The sequence below is a fragment of the Arvicanthis niloticus genome, chromosome 2 (assembly GCF_011762505.2).
Source record: "Arvicanthis niloticus isolate mArvNil1 chromosome 2, mArvNil1.pat.X, whole genome shotgun sequence".
NCBI lineage: Eukaryota > Metazoa > Chordata > Mammalia > Rodentia > Muridae > Arvicanthis > Arvicanthis niloticus.
Window position 1 is genome coordinate 16,503,602 of NC_047659.1, and position 24,554 is coordinate 16,528,155.

The window sequence follows — 24,554 nt, forward strand, 5'->3', positions numbered from 1 at the left end:
GTTGTCTAGACGGTTGTTTTGTGTGTGTGGTATGCATGTGTGCTCACCTGGGCTTGGGAGTGTGAGGGTCAGAGTTTAATGTCAGGATGTTTTTCTTTAATCACTTCACCATATTTTTTGAGTCATGGTCTCTCACTGAATCTGGACCAGCTGGCCAGTGATTTCCTAGCATCCCCCTTTCTCTGCCCCTATTGTTGTGATTGCACGGGCGCTGGGATTAGAACTCAGATCCTCATGTCTGTGCAGCAAGCACTTTATCCTCTAAGCCATCTCCTCAGTCCTCCTGCTTGGATATTTTTAACTGGGCCCCTGTCTCATCTTGACTCTAGAAAGTCTAGAATAATCCAGTGAGTGGAGATGTCAGATCCCAACGTCCCTTAGCTGCAGAGTCTGAGATAGCTCCTCATCCTTCCAGGGGCCTCTGGACCTCTCTTGTTTCCTCCCTTGCACTCCCACCCTCCACCATGTTGAATGCCCTACCGTCCTTTCACCTTTTTGACCTTTGTACACATTCTTCCCCCTCTTCTCTTAGGCCACACCCCCTTGACCCATCTATATAGTTCATCTTCCATAAGGCTGACTTCAAGCTCTCTGCAGCCTTTGGCCTCATGGAATTGAGAAACTTGCTGTCTCTTGTGACCCCTTCACAAGGCTATGCCATGTGCTTCCTGCAATGAATGCATCAGGGTTACTGTCACTCCCCTTCATGCTAGCCCAGGCCATACCACCAGCCAATGCATCATTTTTGCCAGCTCCTCTGAGCCTTTGCTTCTCAGTGGGCCATGCTGGGGCTAACTCTCTGCCCAGCTTTGCATCCAGTGACATATGCCCCTCTGAAATGAGCACAGGAGTCACGGAGAGAACACTTACACCATGGGAACTGGCAGAAGCAAAGCAAGGGCTCTGGGTCATGCTGAGAGAGCTGGCTTAGCAGCACACACTCTGTCTACACTTTCAGTGCTCACTCAAACTCTTTCAGGCCTTAGCAGCCACACTCTGGGCGCAGCTGAACCATCTCTTCTTTAGGACGAATCTGACTATGTGGTTCACTAGGTCCAGGCACCGGGCCACATATCTCCCATATTTCATATGTTGGAAACCATGCCTGGATGGTATCTGGAGGTGGGGACTTAGAGAGATCATTGGAATGAAATGAGGTCATTAGGGTGGGTTCCCTAGGACAGCCTTGTAAGGAGAGGAGGAAAGCTGGCATGCTTGCTTTCTCTCTCATGGAACATGTCAGACTGTGGCAAAAAAAGGACCTCACCATATGCCAGTGCCATACTTCTGGATTCTCACATCCCATAGCTACACATTAGATAAACCCATGGATTCCCACATCCCGTAGCTACACACTAGATAAACCCACGTTCTTTACAAGCTGTCCAGTCTTGGGTATTAAGTTATAGGAGCAGAAAACAGATAAGGATAAGACTCTGGCCCTGGCGGGTGCCTGATTTCCCAGCAGAAGGCACAGCCACAAGCCACTGTGCCCACCCAGTTCAGGCCCTGCCTCCCACATGGGACACATTGAGTCCATTGACTCAGGCTAGATACCTAAAACAGTTTTTCTCATTCCTCAGTGATGCTCAAAGGGCAGACTGGTTGGCTCCCCTGTCTCGTGCACTTGTTCCCGCCCTGTTCTCTGCCCCTGTGGGTCTCCAGCTAGGCTTTTCTGTGGCCCAGAGAGCTCAGGTTTTCTTGTTAAACTCTGAATTGGCTTACTGGTTATTTATCCAACATTTTAATAGTTACTATGGTAATACTAGTTAATTAAATCAATACTTAATAAATAGTTGCTATTTATTGGGCATTTTTGTTGTTGTCCCAGACCATTTACAAAACCAGACTATTACACGTGCGTAGATGGAGGGCATAGGTGTTCTAAAACCAGACCCCCATTATATTAGGGTTATGTTGTCCTCATGAAGCCAAACATGAGCCCTGGATCTACCCTAGAAAGAGGGTAGTTGCCCTTTGGCTTTGGCGACATATATATTACTGGCCTATTGCTCCTATGATCTGAAGTGAAGAGGCAGAGAAATAGGAACTTGTAACTGCAAGAGGTTTGTGTAGGTTTCAGGAGCAGACAAAAGCAGCCTTTGTACCATGCCCTATTGACTGCCAAGTTTCAGGCATTTGTTCATTCATTCATTCATTCACAGGGACCCTGTGCTGGTTACAGGGAGGTTAAGTGGCAGGCAGGACACTCAAGGCCTTGTCCTTAGGGAGATTATGTTTAAGATCAGAGAAAGATAAAAATCAAGCCAACAACACAGACAATTAACCTCATTAAGCCTCAAAAGGAGAAACAGGATGTGGATGAAGAACAAAGGGGACCGATGCTCTACTGCAGGAGGATCAAAGATGCCTTTGAGCTGTACCTGGAAGATGAGGGGGGGTCAGTTAAAGGAAGGCAGAAGAGCTGTGTAAGCAGTTGGCATAGCACGTGTAGAGGGCCTGAGGCAGCAGGAGGCAGGAGACTAGAAAAGGCCTCATGGGCCTTGGCTCAGCCACCACTGGCTTTCAACACTTGGAGCTGTGACAGTGAAGAACAGGCCTGGCAGAGATAGGGGACACTTAAACACTTTACTGAAGGAGTAGGTAAGGGAAGCCCCTCTGGAGGAGTAGAGGCTGAGGGTAGGAAGGCAGAGAGGGCCTTGTAGCTGGGACCAGGAAAGAATGTGGTGTGGGTCACAAATTCAGATAGAGGAACAATGGCCAGAACAGAGCCAGTAGGACCATCTACAGGTGTCGGGGGTGTTGGGGAGTGGTGTGTCCAAACTGGGATCCAAGATGGCTCTTGGATTTCTGTCAGGAATTTTCTGACAAGCCCCAAGCACCTGAGCAAGGAGTTTAAAGAAGGTTTTTATGGGTCTGAGTCACTCCGGACAATAAAAAGTTATGTAACACTTGCTGATTAAGCGTTTTTACATATATCATCCCCGCCTCCCCATCTTCAGGACAACCTACATGGTGGCAGTTGTTAAGCTCTCCATCTGACTAATGAAGATAGGAGGCAGACTCTGGTCTACAGAGCAAGTGCCAGGCAGCCTGGGCCACATAACAAGACCTTGTCTTGAAATAAATAAATACTGGAGAGATGGCTCAGCGGTTAAGAGCACTGAATGCTCTTCCAGAGGACCTGGGTTCAGTTCCCAGTATCTTTATGGCAGTTCACAACTGTCTGTAACTCTAGTTCCAGGGGATTTGGCATCCTCACACCGTCAGGCAGGCAGGCAAAACATCAATGCACATTACAATAAATAAACAAACAAATAAAATGATAAAAATAAAACCACCACCACCAAACACTAAAGTAGGCAAAGATCACTTCCTGGTTCCCAGTAAGGGCAGAGATGTTACTCAATAGCAGACAGTCTGACCCAAGGTTCATGTTCTAGAAATGCACCCTCCCTCCCAATCGTGTCATTTTGAAACCAGCCCTGAAGCCTGACATTTTTCACCTGTATGGTACCTCTGACATCCCCTGCCCACTGTGTCCCTGTCATTGATGAAGTTGTTCCAAAAAGAACTCCTGAGGAGTTGATCCCAAGAGGAGTTAGCAGGAAGCTGGGCCTGAGGGGGCAACTCTAGTGTGCTGAGGAGCAGAGGATGGACCAAGAGCAACTTGAGTTCAAGCCCTCCAGAAAACTCTGGGAAGGAGGGAGATCAGACGGAACTGTATCAACTCTAGACTGAGTGGCTGAGGTACTTCTGGAGCACTGGCCCCCCAGGACTGTTAGCATGCCCCAGCCAGGGCTGAGCACAGCACTGTGGCCAGTTATAGCCTCAGGCAGTATCAGGATCTGAGATTCTGGGGATGGGGTTGGGGGCATATACATCCCATCAGCCTACCAAGAAACAATTTAAGGGAGAAAGGCATTACTCAGGCTTACAGTTTGAAGGATAAAATCCATCATGCAGAAAAGGCAGCTTTCCTTGGGAAACACATGTTACACCCACACAGGTGTCTGCTTATGATCCATGCAGGGACTCTCATCCCCCTGCATGTCGCTTGGCCTTGGGGGCTTTCCAGAACCTTAGTGCAAGCTTTATAGCTACCTTACTTTTGCATTCTATGTGTTTGCAAAACCAGCACCTTGTGAATGATGCCAAGTCCTGCTACCACCCTAAGATGTAGCTTAGATACTCTGATTCTCCTGCCTGTGTCTCCGTAGTGCTGGGATTACAGGCACACAACCCCACATCCAGCCTTCTGAACACTGAAAATGACCTCAACATGACTGCTCACAGCCAATACACTGTGGGTTCCATGCACAGCATAGTTAGGCCACGTGGCTTAGAAAATAATGGCCGGGCCATGGTGGTACATGCCTTTAATCCCAACACTTGGGAGGCAGAAGCAGGTAGATCTCTGTGACTTCGAGGCCAGCCTGGTCTACACAGTGAGTTTCAGGACAGCCAGAGCTATACAGGCAAGTCCTATTTCAGAAACAAAACAAAGTCATGGAGAGAAAGAAGTTGAAGATGTTCACTGCAGATGTGGGATTTTCTTTTTCAAATATTCAGTTCACGGCCTGTTGACCTTGCTGATTGGGGGTCATTGGCTAATAAGGACTAATGATGTTTGTCTCTCTTTCTCTGTCCCTCCCTCCTTATTTTGTTCCTTCTCTGTCTCTATACCTATATCTCTTTTTCATCTCTCTCTAGTTCAGGAACACATACCTGCCTGCTTGTTTGTCTGTTCCTTATCCTATCATCCTGTTGCTCTCTCTCTTAATCTCTCTTCCTCTCCTCCATGGCTGTCTGTGCCATGGTCTCTCGCCCTGTCCCTTCCCCCTTATAAGCCTGCTTCATCCCCTCTGTGACCTGGACTTCAATCTGCTGTTCCATTTGAATTCTGGCCAAATACAGCCACCTCAGTCCAAGCCCCACGTCCCACTCCAAACACCCAGGCAGGAAGGCAGCCCAGCACCTTTGCATCCCAATGCTCATGGTGCAGGAGAGGAAGCTGAACTGACACAGCTGGAGTCTAGGTCCATTTCAAGTCTAACCAACTGTTATCAAGAGATCCGAGAGAGGGGAGACAGATATGGCTCCCAGTGCTTCACATAGAGGACTCGGGTCCTAGAAAAGAGATGTTGAGAGCCATTCAGAAGCACAAAGAATGACCACTACATCCAGCAGGACCTGCTCAAACATGGGTTTTGACTGCAGTTCCAACTGTGGTCTCCTCCCTTTTGTCCATGATCATTTAACAGTAGCTGAGGCTCGGGACTTTCAAAAGAACACTTGTTAAGAGCCATGTGGTGATCTCTAGGGAGCCTTGAGTTTAAGGCCCAACTATTTTTTTTTTTAAGCTTATCTGGGAGAATTGGACAAGTCCTTGATTTCTCTGAATAGTTTTATCATCTGCAAAACAAAATTCTGGGTTCTCACAGCCAGGATATTTTAGGAGATAATCTAGCACACCCCAGCTGGCCTGGATTGTTACCTGCTGGGTGAGTGCTTCCCTCCTATCTTAGCACAGAAACAGTAGTGAAGGGTCTGGGCCTCCCAGGGAGGAAGTGGAAACAGAGGCCTCTGCATCCCCTACACACACACACACACACACACACACACACACACACACACACACACCTGATTGAAATCTCCACTGATGTGGCTTCTACCAATGACTCAGTCCTTGCCCTATCTGATTGTCAGGGTCAATTTCTAGAAGTTGAAAGTCATTCTTCTGCAGCCATTGCCACAACTTCATACCAAGAGGCAAGTTCTAATTCTGTCTCTCCACCACAGAATCTGGAGGAAGAAGATGACAACACTTGGGGTTTTCCAGGGAAAGTCTGGGCTGTAAGTCTGGGGGCCAGGCAAGACTTCAAAGGGTGAGAGGCCAAGCACCAGTCAAGTCATGGGCAGAGAGCAGACTTGTGGAGAGGGTAGTGGAGACAAGCTCTGGGCTATGCCAGCTGATCTGTGGGACCTGGGGCTCCTTAGTCAGCTGTCATCCTTCAAATTTCACTTTCCAGAATAACCACTGGAGTGGCTCAATGCAGTGCAGCATCTATACACAACCTAGAAGATAAATAGACATGAGGGCAGAAATCAAGTTGGAGGGTGGGGCCACTGCATCATGAGTCATGTCTAATCTTTTGACATTGAGATGTGACTTTGCCGTCTAAAAAGTTCATACTAAAGAACCATGCAACAACAACCACAAAAATAACCATGCAACCAAGGTCAAACATGCATACACACACACACATATACACATGTACACACACATGTGCACACATGCATGCACTCATGCACACACAAACATGCATGCACATATACACACAGGTACACAAACACATGTGCACATACATATATGCATACACACACATACACACATGCATACACACCTCCAAGTTGCCCTGCTAAAGGGCCAGGAAGTGGGAGTAATTGCCTGACATATGCAAGTCCTTGGGTTTAATCATTTTCTCTGTGGGGGTGGAGTAGGGCTGAGGTGTTGTGACCTAACAACACATGTGCACTTTACATGCTACTTCGTCATGTCATCTTGACAACATGTTAGGGGACTGCTGTTCTATTCCTCCATTTCACAGATGAGAAGACAGAAACATGGAGATGTTGAGCCACTACCCCATGGATAGTAAATCCCTGCACACTGACTCCATGAGGGCTGATTCATCAAGGCATGTGTTTGCATTCAGCAGATGTGCTCAGCGCGTGATGGGTCACCTCACATATATGTAGAGGAAGGAAACCTTTGGTCTTAGTGTTCATAGCACATGACACTCAATAGAAATGGATTCATTCATGAACAAGTGACAGGAAGGGGACAAGAATGGGAAGCCTTTCTCTGCCACCACAAGTATCTGTGTGACATAGCCTGGCCATAGTCACCTTCCTCTGTGAAATCTCCTCACACTAACATCTCCCCCCTTTAGTTCTTACCCTCTGCGTAAGTTCTGCCATTACTGTATTTCTCTAGTAAATGCCTTCATTGGCTTCCAGTCCATCTGCCCCACTCTCTTGCCACCGTGATTGGCTCAGCCCTCACTCTATCATATTTTACAGGTAGACTACTCTATTTACCAATACAGGGTCAAGACTGGATAACAAGTAGAGTCAACCAGCACCAGTTCCGTGTGGGCTAAATCAGCAACATTGGTTTATACCACTAAATTCCCATGCCCCAGTGTAAGTAACTAGAGAGTAGGAATAGACACAGTGAAGGCCCCACCCTCACCCACATAATTCCAACAAGTCACTGCTCCCACCCCACTTGATCTGAGCTTTTAAAGCACAATTTAAGAATGAGGAACTTTTTATGTATTTTGGTAAATCCTTGATTTTTCCCAGAGGTTTAAAAAAAAAAAAAAAAAACAAAACTAAGTCAGATGGTTGTGGCACATGACTTTAATCGTAGTACTCAAGAGACAGAGACAAGTGGATCTCTGTGAGTTCAAGGCCAGCCTGGGCTACAGAGCTAATCTTAGTACAGCCAAGACTGCACAAAGAAATCCTGTCTGAAAAAAAAACAAAAAAACAAATAGAAGCAAAACAAAACAACCCCAAGCAAGCAAAAACAAAACAAAAGAAACGAAAAACAGTGGTTAGTAACCCTGAGCTGAATGGTAGTTAAAGTGTCTTCCAACCCTGTTCTCCATGGTAATAAACACTGAGGGAAAGTCCAGTTCTGACCTCCACCTAGACTTTCTGATTTATTAATATCTTGGCATTTTAATTTTAGGACTGGGGAAATGGTTCAGTGGTTAATGTGCTCGTGAGGATGAGAATTAGGATTCCCAGCAGCCGTGTAAAATAAAACCAGCTCGGTGGTGCCTGGGATCCAGGTCTGTGAAGGCAGCTAGAGAAAGGATTCTTGGATCCCACTAACCAGCCGGCCTTGTCAAGTTGATGAGCTCCAGGTTCACCGAGAGATCTTGCCTCAAAGAATAAGATGAACAGTGAATAAGACACTCGCTAACAACCTCTGGCCTCCAGATGCACAGACACGCATACCTGCCCCCCCCCCCCAAATGCATAACACACATATGCACACATATACACACAGAGAGGAATGTCTACATACCCATACGCTATACAGATACAGACACACATACAACAGGTTTTGGTTACTTACTTACTTACTTACTTGGTTGGTTGGTTTGAAAAAAGGAAGGTTTTTTTTTTTTGTTTGTTTGTTTTTGTTTTTTAATCACTGTGACTGTGCACACAGTGTGGGGTGTCATGGTGCCCGTGGAGAGGTCTGAGGACAACTCTGTGGAGTCAGTTCTCTCCTTCTACCTCTCTACGATCAGGGATCAAACTCAAGTGCGTGGCAAAGCACCTCTACATGTGAAGCTGCCTCGGTGGCCTGAAAACATTTTAAGCACAAGTTCTTAGAGAGGATTTTTAGAGCAACTTCAGGCTTACAGGAAAAGAACCTAGAGGTACATAGAATTCTTAGGACTCCCCCAGCCACCACCCCGCTACTTTCCATACTGACTAATCTGTGACTACATGTTATATTTGCTGCAGCTGACAAGCAATATGGAAACGCTCTCATTAAATAAAGCCCACCAATTATGTGGGATCCACCCACCATGTTGCATGTTTTATATGTTACAAAACATATAATGACTAATGGATATAAGTTTAATATATTCATTATAGTAACCCAGGATGGTTAGTAGCAATCATTATGGCATCATGCAAATCAGATTCACTGCCCAAATCCCCTGGGCTCTACCTCTGACAGTCACAAACTATTTTACTATCACTATGGTTCTGTTGCTTCCAGGCTTTCATAAAGTTGGAATTATAGAATTAGAGCCTTTTCAGACCTATCTGTTTCAATTAGCAATTTGCATTTATTCTTTCCCTCATGTCTTTTTCGTGGCTTAATTTCTATTACTATAACAATGTTGTTATTATATAATTATATATTATGTAATATACATAAATACATAATATATAATATACCTAAGTAAATTTTCTGTTGTAATCATTCTTTGTGTATATGTATACATATTCATGTGTGTGTGCACATGTGTAGAGGTTGGAGTTTGTCTTCTGAGGTAGGATCTCTCAAAACAATAACCAGTTTAGGGAAGGTAAGGGTTTATTTGGCTTGCACTTGTGGGTTTGAGTTCATCACTGAGGGAAAGTTAAGGCAGGAACTCAAATAACTGGTCATGTCATATCCATGATCAAGAACATAGATTAAATTAATACATCCATGCTGCCTGCTTGCTCTCTGCTTATTTACTCTTCTACAGTCCAAGGCCCTTGAGCTAGGGAATGGTGCTGCCCACAGTGGACTGCATCCTTCTACGATTAATTGCCAGTCAAGACAACTCTCCAAAGATATAACCACAGTCCAACCTGATCTAGATAATTCCTCAGTTGAAGTTCTCTTCTCAGATGATTCTCTTCTGGCAAGTTAGTAATTTAAAACTAGCTCTCATTTCCACAGGACCTGAAGTTCACCAATTGGGCTAGCCTGGCTGGCCAGCAGGTCTTTGTGATCCATCTGACTCTGCTTCCCCAGCACTGGGATTACAAGTTCATGCCTCCATGTTGGCTTTTGCATGAGTGTTATAGACCTAAATTCAGGTCGTCATCCATGAATAGAGCCCTACATACATGGAGCACACAGACTGAGTCCTCTCCCTATGACCCTATTTCAGCAGTTTTAAGTGTGCATCTCAGGAACATTAACGCTGTCCTCATTTATGCAGTCATCACCATTGTTTGAGTCTCAAGCTGGAACTGGATGCATGGTAAACACTAACTCGCCATTCCTATGGTTCATTTTATTTATTTATTTATTTATTTATTTATTTATTTATTTATTTTTACTGACTAGTCTGGTTGAGCCACAGTGTGTTTATCCAGTCCTCCACTGAAAGATATCTTGGTTGCTTTCAAGATTTGCCAGTTCTGAAGAAAGTCACTTCAAACATCTGTGCAGGCTTTTGCATGGACATGAATTTCTAAGTCACTGGAGAATGTGTAATTCTGTGTCTTCATTTTACCAGTGTTACTGAGAGTGACTAGAGACAGGCTCAACACACCACAGAGATAATTTTTACTTAATTGCCATAACAACCCTGAGACCCAGGGCTGCTACCCAAATTATGGATTAGCAAACTGAGGCTTGAGGAAGCAGAAACACACAGCTGTGCCTTCTGATTTGGAGACATGAACTGGAGATAAATATTGTCTCTAGATTACTCTCATTCGGCTCTATTTTGAGTCTTTGCTCCTTTGAACAAAACAAACAGATCTGCTTTCCAATATGGTTATTCTAGAAGGGGTGTTCTCTCCTTCCCAGTCACAGTCTATCATTGGGATAACGAACTCTCCAACTCTGGAGTCACAGCCTACGTTTTTGGCTGGTACTTCCACCATGTGTCCTGAGGCCCCTTCTTCACCTGGCACCTGTCTGGGACTTGCTCAAAAACAGCTGGTTGTGGAAAAGCAAAGACCTCAGGTGATGGATTCCTTTCTCTTATAAGAGGACCTTCCTCTCCTGGTGGCCCCGGTGACTATGGAGTCCCTAGGGAGATAGAATCCTGGCGGAAGCCACTGTCCTGAGGTAGCAACCCCTGTGGTGGTTCCTATGATGCTCTAGGCAGATGAAGGCAACGGAGCTGAAGCTCATGGGAGTCCTGTCACCCTGGGATCATGAGAAATACAGCCAGAGCAGGGGTTCACCCCACTATCAGCTCAGCTCCCAAGCCCAGTCACAAGCCTCCCTAGCTCCCACCGTGGCCAGTTCCCTCCGTCCCCAAGCCCCCTTAAGTACCAATAATGGAAGTGCTTACTAGGCCCCGCAACAATTCACCCTTATCTTTTATTTATAGCTGACAAAGCTCCAAGCAGGAAAAATATAATCACACTTTAAATAATGGAAGTTGTAGGTATTAGAGCTACATGGGCAGTTACCGGAGCTGCCGAGATGCCTCCCCACAGACCTGACGGGGGCACACCGACTGCATTTTTAATTTTTAAAACATATTTCTTCCCAAATTATTCCGCGTTTCCGAGGAGCCACATTTATGGGGGTGATAAATTACTGTAATAAAGTGCCTCTTCTTCAGATATATAGGACAAAGCCTTGCCGTGCACAGCCCAGCTCAGGCGGCCCCGAGAGAGTGGCGGGAAGTCCCACTGCCTCACTCCTCGCTTTAATTATTTGGCCAATGTGTCCTACATTTTTAATGCAGTCACAAGTTTTCTTTAAGCAAAGAATTCAAACAGGCCACCAATTTGTATTTGTAGTGGCAGTGTGCATGAGGCTTTAGGAATGTGAGTGCCTATGTGTGCACCCTTGGGTAGATAGGTCTGTATGACTGAAAGTGTGTGTGTGTGTGTGTGTGTGTGTGTGTGTGTGTGTAAGCTGGTGGATGTGCAGATACACATGCCCACACATCCACAGGCATGAATACACGTGCACATTGTGTGCACACATCTATATTAGCTCAGCATGCACATAGGTGCCTTCATTCAGCTTTAGTGTCTGTTCTGTATTGAGCCAACTCCTTGCCATCTCTTTCTTGCACAAGGAAGCCCAGAGTGTGCATCACAGGCTTGGAGAAGAGACTGCCTCTTATTAGCTACAGGAACTTGGGTGGGCCTGTTGGGGCCTCAGTTTCCCCATCTGTAAAGTGAGTTCATACTGAGTGTTTATCTCACAAGGCTCCTGAGAAGATCAATGGGTTTGGCACATAAAGAGCATCTCACAGGCAGTGGGTACTAAGTATGGACCATTCTCCTTCCATCCTTCCCTTCCCTTTGCCTGCGTTTCCTTCTCTCTCCCTCCCAGCCCTGTCTTTCTAGGTGAGCCCTGCATGAAACTCAGGGAACATGCTCCCTGGTGACACAGAAAACCAAGCAAGCAAGTGGAAGAGCAAGGACCAAGTCAGGAAGGTTTCCTTTGAAGAGAACATAGCCCAGCGGAGGGCTTCAAACCCAAGGATGAATCAAGGGCCATGGGCCACACAATGAGCCATAGTTCCCAGTTCTTGTTGAGCTTATGGACACATGGACAGATGTGAGATAGGATGGACAGACACAGGGATATATGTGATACTTTCAGACATACAAATTGTCTGTAGAGTCCTATTCCTCTCTCTATTCCACCACCTCTCTCTCCCCAGGCTTTCATATGCTGGTCCCTCTGCCTTGAATTCCAGTCAATTTGGAAAATTCTCTTGATTCCCACCTGGTATGGCTTGGCTTCTAACACCTTCCTCCCTTCTTAGAGACTTCCGGTGGGCCCCAAGGGTGACACTTCCTGGCTTCCAGTCAGCTGGTAGTCCAGTAACTGTAGGTGTGAGTCCCTCTGCCCCGACCAGCTCTGAGCTCCTTACAGCTGCTCAGAATGGAGGCAGTGCCTTGATTGCTCCATGGAGCGTATGGGGTGCCTACCCGTCCATGCTGCTGGGAGGGAATGATGGATTGGTATGACTACACGGCTGTCCCAGAACAGAAGCCAGGTCTACATGACACTTGGCAGAGAAGGCGGAGCCAAGCTTTACTCAGGGCTGTTGTCCAGTGTTTGTGCCCCAACTCCCAGGCTCCTTTCCACCCTCTCCCTGTTCCCATCTCTCCTTTGTCCCATCGGTGTCTCTGGCTGGCATCTCTGTTCTCTCTGACTATCTTTCCACCTCTGTTGTTCTCACCGATGATCTCCCCTAAACATGGCTACTGAGATTGTTCAGTGTGCAAAGAAAGTGTTGATGTTTGACCCAAGTTAAAAAACCAAGCTCGACACTCACCCCATCTGAGAGTTAAACCTATGATCTCTGCTCCCCGGGCCTTGGTTTCCCCACCATCTCTGGAGGCATTTGAGACAGACTTTCTACGACTCTGAAAAAGGCTCAAGGCTCAGGAATCTTCTTCCACTGCATAGGCCTTTGTTAAACAAGTATTCTCTCTCTCTCTCTCTCTCTCTCTCTCTCTCTCTCTCTCTCTCTCTCTCTCTCTCTCTGTGTGTGTGTGTGGTCTGTCTGTCTGTCCTGTGTATGAGTGTGCACATGTGCATGTGTATGCACGAGACACCAGGGTCAAGTTTCTTCTTCCGGCGGTTGCTCTCACTTTTGGGAACATGGAAGCTGGAACTCCATGGCTGGCCTAAGCCATGCTTAGCATGATGGTCTCCAGCTTTAGTCACTTCCTATAAATGACGTAACTGTGGCCCCTCTACAGCTGAGCAAGACTCTATTGTGTGCATGCAGCACATTTTCTTTTTCCATTCTTCAGTTGCTGGACATCTAGACTGCTTCCCATTCCCAGCTATTGTGAATTAGTGCCACAATAAATACCGATTGTATCTCTGTGGTAGGAAAGGAAGCCTATGGGTGTATGCGAGGCGGTGGTATAGCTGGGTCACATGGCCTTTCTATTTTTAGCTTGCATTCCCCCCCAGCAGTGGATGAGCTTAGAGGTGAAACTCAAGGGGCGTGGTAGATCCCCGTGGTGGAGCATGTATAAGCCTGGGTTCAGTTCCCAGCACCCAAACCAAAGCATAGCTGAACATTCCAAGTGTAAGCTTCAGGTTCTCCAAGCAAGCTGCCATCAGCTCAGCTGAGCCAGGAGACTCCAATGCACAGGCCACAGGCTACACCCCAGGATAGCTATCAGTGAAACCCAATGATACCCAACAGAGAATGGTAAATTTATTTAAAACATTATGGGAAGAATGTATGAGAGAAACACACACATACAGAGAGAGAGAGAGAGAGAGAGAGAGAGAGAGAGAGAGAGAGAGAGAATTGTATGACTCTCAGTTGCAAACTTTGCAGATGACAACTTGTCTTGTAACATCAAAAAGCTGGAGATTCGTGCCAGGTGGCAGTGCTATACAACTTTAATCCCAGCACTCTGGAGGCCAAGACAGGCAGATCTCTGAGTTCAAGATCAGCCTTTTCTATTGATCAAGTTCCAGGACAGCCAAGACTACATGACAAAACCTTGTCTCAAAAAAAGAAAGGAAGGAAGGAAGGAAAGAAGGAAGGAAGGAAAGATGGAAGTGTTTTTCAAAGATTAGAGACTCTTACTCAGCACAGTATGGCTGGGATACCATGGAAACCAGGGCAGACACCTCCAGCCCCAGGCTGTTTTAGTGTCAGGTCCCCTAGTGTGAATAGTTTCCTCCTAGAAAGATGGAGGAACTTATAATGGATCATACAGTGAGTGTCAGGGCTGGACTTGAACCCATATCTCCCTGCTTCAAGGCCAGGCCTTCTGATCCTGCCAAGAGCGGAGTACTGATGGCTGCCCCAGGGACAGAGCCAGCCTCTCACCTGCTTTGGCATATGATTGAGGAATGTCTCAGGCCTCTTAAGGACCCCAGGGGGCAGGGCACCTGTGGGTGGGGTTGTCCAGGGATTCAGCTAAAATAAGAAGTGGCTTCCTCTGAAAGGCCTGTGTGGTCTGTAAAGGGGAAGGAAGTGAAGGCCGGAAACTGGAGTGGGCAGAGCAGTAAGAGGCGGAAACTACAGCCTGCACCACAGAGACCAAGCTGGGGCACAGCAGACCCTGCAAGGCTGCAGCTCTGTGCCTGGGGCCAGTGGACCTGAGAGCTTGTGTTCAGGGCTCTTTTTCTTTCTGTCTGCAAAGCACTGCCTTTATCCTCCTGACATTCCTACACACCACACACACACACACACACACACACACACACACACACAGAGGCAGGCAGGATTAGGCAACCACAGACCCTTGTCATAGCCCGTAGTGCTTACTGTGGCAGTTGGTGAATCTTAGCTGCCTCATGTTTACAGGGAGCCAAAGATGCTCTACAAGGATGATGTCATCAGATTTTTTTACAGAAACAATACTGGGATCCATTGATTTATTTTACAGGTGAGCAAGCCAAGCCTCAGAGACAATAACTTCTCCTCCTGGTTCCATAGTCAGTAAGTAGCCAAGAAGAGAGTGTAGCCCACATTAAGCTGCACAGCTAAGCTATCTAGCCAGGCACAGCCCTCTTCAACTAGAGCCTGGGCAGTACCCTCAGAGTTGAGCCACACATCTGTAGCAAGAGGACTGTGCTACTGTTACTTGTGATGCACCCCTGGGGTAGCTGGGAGCTACAGAACGTTCTAGGAAGGGGAGAAGCCCAGTTGCAATGAGGAAGCATTTCTTTGTAAATATTTCTGGTAAATGTGTGAAGACATTTTACCAAACTACATACACAGCTTCTGTATCATTTGGGGTTTTCTATTATTCCTCTAAATATTTTTTTTAATTATTTAAAAATAATTTAATTATTTTAAAAAAATTTAATCCTCTAAAGAGTTTATTTCTATATCCAGTGTTTTAGACTGAACTCAGGGCCTCATGAGTACTAAGCAAACATGGTGCCACTGAATATTCCCAGCCCTGATACTCTTTTTAAAATTTATTTTTAATGATGTTTATGTGGGTGTGTCTGTGCAGGAGTGTGTTCATGTGAGTGCAGTTGCCCATGGTGGCCAGAAGAGGGCATTGGTTCCCCCGGAGTTTGAGTTTCAGGAGGTTGTGAACTGCCTATCATGCGTACTGGCAACTGAACTCAGGTCCTCTGCAAAAGCAGCAAATCTTAATTGCTGAGCCATCTTTCCAGCCCTATGTGCAGGCTTGTTTCAGAAAGAGAACTGCTTTTGAGCCAGCCACGTTGATGCATTTTTATAATCTTAGTACTTTGAGGGCTGACAGGATGAGGATGAGTGTGATGTCAGCCTGGGCTACAGAGTGAGACCCTGGGGTGTGTATCGGAGGCGGGGGAGGGGGAGCCTTTCAAACCTGAAGAGCTTCATGCCTGAAGTCTGACTTGGTGGCACATTGTGACAATCAAGCATGCTGTCTCAACTCTCTCCAAGGTCCCTTTCCCTTCCCATAGTTTGAAGATGTTTAGATTTCCTGCTGATGGCTCTGTCTCCCATCTCTACTTCTCTTCACAAACAGAACCAGGAGAGATTTGATAATCAGGAAATGAATGAATGCAGGTGGGTCTCTTTAATGACCATCAGGGAGTGTAAAAGATGCATTTCCAGCTTCAAACTCCAGCCCCAGCTTCCTGTGTGTCAAGTCTGCCTAGCTGATGAGGGCCAGGGCTTATCTTGTGTGGCGGTGTCTCACTAAGAAGCCCCAGAGCCTCTGCTACCGTGGCCATGAGCTTTGCAATAGAAGTGGGTTCCTGGATCCTCAGGCCTAGACCTCCTGCTCTCAGCAAGGCCCAAGCTGCCCCTTGAGGCCTTTGAAGCTACTGGAAACTCTGCAGTGACAGCAGGTGAAAGGCCTCCTCCAGATGAGGAAGCGAAAGTGCTGCTGGGTGAGCCAGGAGGGTCGCCTGGGACTGTTTGGTGCCAAAAGTGGCCAGATAGAAAGAAGCACCGGAGGGATGGGGAAGACCTGAAGTCACTTCCCTGTCCTCCCCAGACACTGGGATCTTCACCGAAGAGAAGCAAATGTATATGAAATACCTCTTCCCCATGGGTCTGAAGTGATATTGAGCGGAGAGAAGCTAGACATGGTTTGTAGGAGGTACAGATGGAGCCAAAGGGGCAGGTCTCAGAGGCTATGTGGCAGGGTACAGGGTCTGGTGCATGGTGGCCACCTGGCAATAATGACAGCTAATGCAGATGAGACCATCCAGGCAGGGGTCAGGGTGTGTACTGCTTGCTGAGAACTTGTTTTAGAAGACAAGCTCTGCCTCTCTCTAGCTGCAGTATCTCAGACACTGGACTTCCTACCTACCTCCATGCCCTCTACGTGCTCTTCTGAGGACTGGAAGCCCACTACTTAATGCAGAGTATTTCAGTGTGGCCTGACCCCACCAAAGCTTGCATTCAAGCTTCATCCCCAGTATTAAGGTGTTGAGGAGGCATTGGGAATCATAAGGGATTAGTGTTTTCCTCTCAAGACTGGCTATTATATAGCAAATTTAGCTTCCTCTGTTCCAGCCCTAGCTTCCTCTTTACACACTATTCATCCATGTGATGTCAGTCACTTTGTTGGGTGGCAATTCAGAACCCTGTCCTTCTCAGAATTTTACCCAGAAGCTGCCTCTACCCCACCACCCCCCAACACACACACACCACACACACACACACACACACACACACACACACACACACACCATCCGACCACAAGTTCGATTACCTTTCTCTCAGGCTTGGGGCTTGGGGCTTGGGAGTATTCCCACCTATGTGAGCCCTTCCTCTGCTTTCTTCCAGTTGTGGGCCTTGAAGAGTCCATTTGTCTTCCTATTGCTCCAGAGCCTTCAACTGCAGCAGAAAAAGGGAGCCTGGCCCAGGCTTGTTGTACTATGGTGGCGATGCCATGAAGGAGTCATGAGGCACTGGAGAGGGGGCTGTTCTGCCATTGTGTTCTTATCAGAAATCAACCACATTCAGAGACCTGGGGTACTACCAAGCAGGTATTTTTGCTTTTCCAGTTCTTTGGCTCTATGAAGTGCATCATGGGGAAGTGAGCAGGGAGCTGCCTGCTGGCTGGCCTGCAGGTCTGCTCATTCCCTGCAAACTGATTTCCCCAGGCTTCTTCACCAGCTAGTGTCTTGCTGTGTTAGGCTAACAGGAAGGAGATTGGAGGTGTGGGTGGGAGGAGGGGAGAAGTCCCTCTCTCCCCATCTCCCTCCCGTTCTACTGCCCACCCTCTTCACTGAGAGGACAGGTGTACTGGAGCCATTTTCCCAGCACCAGCTGCTCTCTGGCTTCAGCTCCTACAGAACCACCCATCCATCCAAAGTTCCAGCTCCACCTGTGGTCCCTGTCAACATTGTCAGACAGTCCCCAACTCCCTTTACATCCAGCTCTGGCGTGGAAGCAGTTTCTTCAATTGCTGGACACCAAACTGCCCCACAGTTAGCTGTCGGCTTTTCAGCCCTTCTCCTCCTTGTAACCAGTTTGAAATATTCAGAGCAGCTTCGGTTTGTTTTGATTGGCTCTGATTTTTGCACAAAAATCATTAGGTGTTTTCTTTCTGCCTGTGAATGTTCCTCTTCTCAATCCCTAGTCTGTCCTGGAGGGTCAGAGGCAGGGGTCTGAGGTCCTGTCATCTACAGAGCGGAGAAGGCTCTAGGTCCTTGAAGCTTTTTTTAGAAAGCCTGCTCCCAGGAAGTCCTGCCACGCTGGCTCGTTCTGGGACAGGGCAGTTTCACTTCTTCAAGACTGAAAGCAGTGGAGAGAGGATATCGAGGAAGGGAGCAGGGCATCACGCAGCAAGCTGCTGCTTTCCTGTTCCTGGGACTCAGACAAAGGTTTGAGAACCAGCTCTGGAGGGGATGCAGGTGGATTCTGTGCTCAACAATGGCCCCAGAGCCCTGCTTCCAAAGGGGCAGCTGCTGGGACAACTTTCAGAGCAGGGAGCAGCTGTCCTGCTTTGCAGCAATGGCTCCAGTGGCTGCTTGTAGACATCCTGGAATTCGTCTCTCCACTCCTCTTTGTCTGTGCAGAGCCCAGGCAGAGGTCATTTTAGCCACGAGGTCAAGAGAAACCTGGAAACTCATTGAGCCCAACGTTGTCCTCTGCATAACACGGGGCAAACTGAGGCCCAGAGTAGAGATGCTGCCATGTTGTTTGGACTGAGGGAGGTGACACAGGATGAATTAAGACAGAGCTCAAGACCATGTGACCTACCTAGGCAGCTGTGGTAGCATATATGCATATATGTGCTCATATGTATCAGAGAGGCCATGTATGTTTACCAGCCATCACAGAGACTACAGGCTCAATACCAAGGCTTACACATATGTAAGCATACACATATATGTGTGTCCCAGTTATATATACAGTGACATGCTTGTATCTTACAGGCCCACAATCATATGCAGGATCTCACATGCATTTACTGTACTATGTCTCATCACCTGGGCTCAAGCTAATAACAGCAAATACACGGAGATATGCAACAGTTTACCAAGGTGGCCTCATATTCAAGGACACAGGCCACACCTTGCAGGTCTCTGTGTTTACCCCAGTGTGGTACAGAGCACAGCACAACTTTTGGGTGTCATTCCTATGTGGGTGGTCTTGACCATGTACAACTTCTCTCCTGTGTCTCCCCCTGACTCACAAGTGGCCCTGTCCAAGTATAGATGCAGCTCACGCCCTCACATGAACACACAGAATGCTCCCCACCCTTGTCACTTGTTTTTGAGTCCTAAGCTGGACTCACAATCAAACTCAGAAGACCCTGCCTCAGCCTCCTGAGTGCTGGCAAAGTGTTCTCCCCTTCCCTGGCTTCTTCACTACCTCACAACCATGTGACCCCTTCTTGGTGGCCCCTGGGAACCATCTGGCTACCCTTGAAGCAGAGGAAGCACCCTGGTCCTCTCACCCTCATCCCTAGAGACCTGGTGGCTGAGGTCCCAGGGGAAGGGGAATGGCTACCAAAAGCTCAAGGTTCTGGGGCCAAAGTCCTGTTTGCAGGCCCTGTAGGAAGTTGCACAATCTGCCCCAGCCAGCCAGCCAGTGACTCTTTCATTGTCTCTGGCTTCCCTTTGGCTGCAGGCCCAGTCCCCAGCAGCCCAGTGACCTGTTTCTCTGGAAGAAAGGCAGGTGCTCCTCCTTCCCCCACCCTGTGATAACCGTAGTGACTTGAGCCTCAGGAGCCTCAGAGGCCAGCCTCCCCTTCCCAGCTGAGAAGCTAAGGCTCAGGCTAGGTCAGGTTCTTGCCCACATCACCCCACTAGCCCAGTGGGACATGCATTTCCTCCCAAACTCTTTACTGAACATCTCACAGAAGCCTGACAGTTGGAATGGAGCTGAGCATAGCCCCTCTGAATATGAGCCAGCCTACACAACAATAGCTGAGAGAATGCGAGAAATCATATTAAAATGTCCTAAGCGCATGGAGCTTACTTCTGATAGTCTTTTTCGCTTTGTAAAATCTTTAAGAAAATGCATGAGGGGAGTAGGCAAAACATTTGAGGGATGTGGGGAGTCAGGACTGGTCTACACTAGTTCTCCCAGTTCCCCTTCACACAACAACAAAGGGGGAGGGGGTAGAGATAAACAGAACATTCCAGAAATTCCCAGAAATCTTCTAAAGCTATGAATAACCATGTTATGCCTGCTGCTCTCCCTTCCTCCCTCCCTCCCTCCCTCCCTGATGGGATCATTAGACAGCCCGAGGAAGGTCATGGTTGCTTCTGTGCAGTTTCAGTGGCCTGGTGACAAGATGTCAGGGTCAGAGATGGACCCATGTAGAGGGTGTACCATAAGGAGAGGACATCATAAATAAAAGTCTGCATTGCTCTTTGATGAAGAAGGTATAGACGTAGAAAAGGAGAAACCAAGGCAGGACTCTTCAGGCATTAGCTTGGGCTTGAGACTCTCAATGAGGGCCGATGGTTTAGGAGGAGGGTCCATAGGTGAGAATCCATCATTTTAGAGGAGGAAGTAATCCTGGAGCTGACCAAGGGAGCATCAGAGCAAACCTGGAACACTTTATTGTATCCAGAAGCAGGGGAGTGATCAGCAAATGGTAGGGACATGCAGAGGACACAGAAGCCAGCTATTAGGGACTTCTGATCAGTGTGATGTACTTTGAACACAGAATAAGCTAGGCTGGAGAGATGGCCCAGAGTTTGAGAGTACTGGCCGCTTACAGAGGACCTGGGTTCAGTTCCCAGCACCCACATGGTAGCTCACATTGTCTGTAACTCCAGTTTAAGAGGATTAGATTAGATACCCTTGTCAGGCTTCTCTGAATGCATGTGGCACACATATGTACATGCACACATATACACATACCCATAGACATAAAATGAAAATAAATCTTTAAAGTAGTAGTAAAAGCAATGGATTATAATACATTGGATAAAGTAAATCTACCCTGCTAAAATAAACAAATGAATTGATGAACGAAGAGAAAGATCTTCCTCATTATAGATGCCACCTTGTGGTAATTATTTCACGTAAGAAACATCTATGGATACTAGAAGCAACAATATTTACAGGATAGCTGCATAATGCTAAAGTATCTCAATGTATGAACTTACTACTTAAAAAATAACACATGATTTGGGAAACACAAGCTAATCAAAGGGCTTGAGACAACACTTCTGCCCAACACTATTGCCATGGGGGAGTCAAACTCAGGAGGCTGGGCCTGAGCAGGTGAGAGTACTTGCTGTATAAATACAAGGACCTAAGTTTGGATCCCAGCACCCACATAAGAAGCTGAGCATGGCAGTGTGCAGCCTGTGACTCTGGAGCTGTTCAGGGCAAAGACAGGAGGGTTATGAGGGTTTACTGGTTGCCAGCCTAGCTTCATATTCACTGTTAGACTACACCTCAAAGGAATGAGGCATAGAGCTGTAAAGTGAGTGTAAAGTGAGTCATCTATTGTCTTCCTTTGGCCTCCACATGGGGTATGTGTATTTGCACACACACACACACACACACACACACACACACACACAAAAGATCAACACTACATTCCCCTACTCACCAACAGAACATAGGACAGAGTGACTTTAGAGACCATCCTGTCAGAACCAGAATCCAGGCACAGTCACATGAAAACATTCTACCTATGACTGCCCTGTCATCTTCCCAAATATCACAGTGTGGAACCTAAAACAAATCTAGGAACTGTCCTGGGAAGAAGGTGGCAAGAGAGACCTAGCAACTCATGACACTCATTTCCTGTCTCTAAGAGACATCATGGAGCAGCTGTTGGAGCTTCCTGAGGGGTTCTGAAGGAAGAGCAGGGGAGCTCTTTGCACTGTGCCTGTGTCTTCCACAATTAGAAACACTTGCAAATAGAATGAGTTTCACACCCCAGGCAACAGTCTTACAATGTTGAACATTGAACATTCTGGACAGATATTTCAAGAAAATGAAGAGGCAGAGGGTCGAGGGACAATTGGGCTAGGCACCTAGAAATTAAGCAAACAAGGAAAATTATGTCTGAGAGAAACGGAAAGCAGCGCAAGAAAACAGCATGCATCCTGAATACCATAAATGCCTGAGTTGTCAACGAAGTTCATGTGGTCACAAAATGAACCCCACATATTCCTGACCGCCTGGGTGATGTGGCAAAACCCTGCCTCAAAGTAAAAACAAAACAAAATGTTTCAATATCCACTGAACACAAAAAAATACAAAATGAGCGTAAAGGGTGCAGATCTTAGGGGAGGGAGAAGTAGGGCTGGAAAGGAAGTGTCTCCTCCTAAAGTCAGAACACAGTGGGTTATGGCAAAAGCTAAAATGGTTACATAAGTAAGCTATTTAGAAGCACACAGGTAGATACAAAATAATTTTGTTTTATGCTAAAAAAAAATGGGTTTCCTCCATCTGATGTGGTGGCATCCACCTTCAGTGCCAACATTCTGGAGGTTGAGGCAGGAAGATTTTAAGTCTGAGGATGCCCTGAGAACACCAAGACTCTGTTTAGAAAACAAAACAACAACAAAACAAAAGCCAAAGGGGGCGCTGGGGTGGGGTCACAGCTCAGATGGTGGAATGCCTGACTAACACGAACCCTTCATTCCATAAACCAGGTATGGCAGTAAATATCTGTAATCCCAACACTTGGGAGATAAAAGCAGGAGGACCAGGAGTCCAAGATTATACTCAACTTCATGTGAAGTTTAAGCCCAACCTGGGCTACATGAGCTCCTGTCTTGGAGAAACAATATAATTGCCTTTGGAGGTGGGAATCAAGGGCAAAGAACAACAGGGGATGGCTGGATTTTAAATCTCATAGAGCAAAATGTATTTTAAAAAACTTTAATAAAGTAAAAATCAAGCTATAAAAATATAATTATCCAGTCTCAATGAATACACCTACAAAACAACTCCCCCACCTAAGGCTCAAGGATCAGATCTCAGAAGAGAGAACAGAAAGATCAGAGGAGCCAGAGGATCTGGGATTTGCCATGCGACTGTGTCTCCTAATAATGTCAAAAGCTACGCCCATAAAGAAAAATGAATCCATTGGAAGAGTCAAGTCAGAAGGATGAAGCAGAAATATATAATAATTAAGACTGACTCTTCAGCAAGCTTTTAGGAAAAAGCTTTGGACCCATTTTTCAGTGGGTCGGGTCCTTCAGTTTGGAGAATTACCCTTTTTGCTTCGTGTGTGTGTGTGTGTGTGTGTGTGTGTGTGTGTGTGTGTATCCAGGCACATGCATGTGTGCCATGATGTATGTATGGAGATCAAAGGATAACTTCAGGTGTCAGATCTCACCTTCTACTGTGTTTGAGACAAGGGTCTCTTGCTGTTCATCACTGTGTATACCAGGGTAGCTAACATGTGAGCACCTAAGGACTCTTCTGTCTCTTCCTCTCATCTCACTATAGGGATGCTGGGATTACAGATTTGGACTATCACATCTAGCCTATTGCATTCTGGGAATCCAATCTCAGGTCCTTATGAAACATTTCATCTACTAGACCATTTCCATACCCTGAGGATGACCTTTTGCTAAAGCAGCCTTTGGGGATTTCATTGAATCTGGCTAGGGACCATTCAGGCTTGTCTTCCCAAGATCAGCCTCACCCACCCAAAGCCCTTGTCTTTCTTCCCTATATATTTGGTGGTGTGAGTTTCAAATCCATTTTACAGATGAGAGAATGAAGGTTTGGAGAACACTGGAGCCCAAACCTAACCAGCTAGACCTGGTGACAGCTCTGTCCTTACTCTGTTCCTAGGATCACACAACTACTGGCGCCAGACTTAATTACAGCTTTGCTGCCCTTCAGCTGATTGGCAGGTGAGTGTATCATCAGGGTTTGGGACTCTGGAAGTTCCCCACCATCTATCATTATCTATAATTATGTGAATTCCGGCTTCTGCGTGGGCCTGTGGAGCCAGAGTGTCTCCATGTAGCCAAGAAGTGGGAAAGAAGCTTCTGAAGGATTCTGGTAACCTGGTACCCACACCCTGGGGAAGAGGTGAGCTCTAGGGCCCTGGTAGAGGTGTAGAGACTCTGAGGTGGTACACCGTGTGTGTCAGGGTTTCTCTGGGTTCTCTTTACCAGCTTCTTTCATGGGCAGGCAATGGAATAGAAGGAAGGGGTACTTGAGGAAAGTCCCCAGCCTCTTGTCTGTCTGTCTGTCTGTCTGTCTGTCTGTCTGTCTGTTTCTTTGTTGCTCTAATACTTATACATGTACAGAAACAGGGTTCTAGATTGTGACTCTGAAACTTTGAGCAAGGAAGAATTTGCCTCCAATTTCATCAGATCCATTACATCCTCGATTCCAGGAAGGGGCACAGAAGTCAGTGGTCCCATTCTCCTGTCACAGCTGGACAGTGGAAGGACCCTCTGCATATGTTCACTTCATAACATATGGTATTACCTGTAGCTCTAAGATTAGAAATAAAGTCCTTTGCCTTGAGGGGCTTGCTTTCCAAAGGGGAGAGAGACAGTGGCCACACAAGTAATGTGTCATGTCATGAAGAGCACATGAAGGTCTTCTAGAGGACCTGGGTTCAGTTCTCAGTGAGCCACCATGTGTGGCTAGAACTGTCTATAACTCCACTTCTAGGGGATCCAATGCCCTTTTCTGGCCTTGTTGAGCACCAAACATGCACAGGTAGGTATACATATATAC

The 24,554-nt window shown here is 46.8% G+C and overlaps 1 long non-coding RNA gene across 3 annotated transcripts in view; it reads left to right on the top strand.

Moving 5' to 3' along the window:
• Positions 1–24,554, top strand: part of LOC117703962 (uncharacterized) — a 63,506-nt gene that overhangs the window by 28,778 nt on the left and 10,174 nt on the right. For all 3 annotated transcript variants that reach the window (XR_013108555.1, XR_004606204.2, XR_013108556.1), the window contains 2 exons: positions 17,205–17,407; positions 23,652–23,713. This is a non-coding gene — a long non-coding RNA (uncharacterized LOC117703962). The remainder of the gene's footprint in view (positions 1–17,204; positions 17,408–23,651; positions 23,714–24,554) is intronic.